Source organism: Aplysia californica, unplaced genomic scaffold (genome assembly GCF_000002075.1).
Source record: "Aplysia californica isolate F4 #8 unplaced genomic scaffold, AplCal3.0 scaffold00140, whole genome shotgun sequence".
NCBI classification, from domain to species: Eukaryota; Metazoa; Mollusca; class Gastropoda; order Aplysiida; family Aplysiidae; genus Aplysia; species Aplysia californica.
Window position 1 is genome coordinate 693,579 of NW_004797410.1, and position 2,356 is coordinate 695,934.

Here is a 2,356-nt window from a genome sequence, read left to right on the forward strand (position 1 = left end):
TAGACAGACAGACAGACAGACAGACAGACAGACAGACAGACAGACAGACAGACACATTCTTGGCTTTGATATTATGGTTTTTCGAAAACGGCAGATTAAGTCTAAAGCTTTATTTGACTTCAATTTTTTTTAAAGTTCATCAACGCACAAGTGTTTTTAAATGGCTAGAGAAAGAAAAGATGCCAAATAATGGCCCATTGATCAGAAAGATAAATTACTTGCGAACAGACATGGACTTAAAGAAGTACCGTGTACAGCGCACGACCATAGAGCCAATGTTAGATTCCTAATCTGGTGGTGTTAATCCCATTTCAAAAGGGCATGATGTGTAAATAAGATAAATATCCTTGACCTTGCCCTGTCCGTGACCTCTGCGATCGTCAGGACATTGTCACTTCTAAACTTCTAATGACCTTGTCTTGCCTCTACCAAAACAAGGAATTTTAACACCAGAGTCAAAAGTGTACTACAGTGTAGTGTCAGAAACATGGAAAGTACAAAACAAATTCTTTAAAAGCTAGACATTTATTAGCAGTAATACTAACAATTCATAACCCTGACTTCATAAGAAATAAGTAACCACAAGGCAAACAAATCCACAGAAAATTGATGTAGAAATGAGAAAAAGAAAACCGAAATGGGTTGGACAAACCTTGAGAAAACGAAAACAAATATTACCCAGCAGTCCTTATGATCGAATTCATGAGTGGAGAGAGAAAAAAACGAGACCTAAAGGTAAACGGAGGAGGAAACTTAGATTCTGACCTAAAGGAGATGGGATATACAGCTGGGCAAAGGTGGAGACAATCGCTCAGGACATAGGTACAACATGTAGAGCTCTTGTTGGTGGCATATTGAAAAGCTGCTGCTGCTAACATCTTGCCTTTCCTAGACTTTGTTTCTATTCTATTCTAAACTGATTTGTTAAGAGGCATGTTGTTGTTGTTTTGTTTTGTTTCTTCAAATCCATTTAGCTGCGAGCATTTCGCTCTTGGCAGCGCAATGCCCCCCTTAAGTAAGGGGGGAGGGTCAGAGCACGGAAGGTTACGTCTGAAAAAAAAAATCATACATTTTTAAAATTTTAAAACTACAGTCTTCAAATTTGCACACACAGTATCTGAAAGTTAAAGGCTATGCTATACAGTGGTATAATTTGTTTTGCTGTTTCTTTATGAAGCCAATAGAAGCAATTTTTTATTTTAAAGTATGTTTTTCATTTTTTTTGCCATGAGGTACACTATTTACAAAATTCTATGAAAAGCCTGCTACAGGCTGCTTCAAAATAGATGCCATGTCAATGGTAATAAGGTGCTTTCTAGTATGTGCCTTGGACATTTGAATCTACGCTTTATTTATTGTTTTGTTTTTGTGCGGAATTTTGAGACTAAAAATCTGACACTTCAGGTGGTGACAAAAAAAAAAATAGCTTAAGAGCTAACTCGGTTTTCCAAGGCACATACATAGCCCCATCCAAAGAAGAAACAGCATGCCAAATCTCATGCAAATCGGTTAATTAGTAAAAAAAAAAAAAAAATGACAGTGAAAATAGTGTGTAAAAGTGTTAAATTTCGGAGAAAAATCAGGGACGAAAACGTATAAGATTCCTCAGCTAGATCCTACTCCAATCTTATTTGGCCCCTGTAGAGTAAGAGAAGCCTTCCTGTACAGTTATTTCTTCCTCCAGACCCAGCCGTTTCCTCCTTTCCTCCTTCTTGCCCTCCTACTCTCCAAAGATGCTTCGGTTGCTTTGACGTGTCCTTTTTAAATCCTTTTGGCGTTCACGGCATGGATAAATTTCTTAGTGAATTGACCGCAGTCTAATGCTACCATATGTAAAACAATTTTTTAAAATAAATAGTAATCAAAATATTTCAAAAATTCAAAAAAAGCAAGTAAACTACAAGGATGCTCCCTATTAACAAACTTTACCTCTTAATTAAGTTTGTGATTCACATTTTTTCACATTTTTGCTTTGAGCTTCCCTCTAAGTAACCACATGTCGTTGTCATCTGGTCAACGCCAGAGCAGAGCAGACTTTGTAAGTCTGGTAAGTCTGTAGGTGTGTTTAGGAGCCTGTGTCGAAGAACTGCCAGGTTTGGGCAGTGAAGGAGATATCTCCTCGTGGTAGTCTTAGCGTCTGCAATGGGGTTCCCACATTGGGTTAATTCTGTTTATGTGCTTGTTGATGTGTAAGTGTCCTGTGCGGGCTCTGCAGATCAATGGGGTTGGGTTTGTCCATGTACCCGGAGAGAGATCTTCCTGTTTTTGCGGTGGCCGATCTGTTTAGCCACTCGTCTCTGCTTTTGGCTTAGATGATCCATCTGCAGGTATGTAAGGAGGAAGAGGGAACATAGAA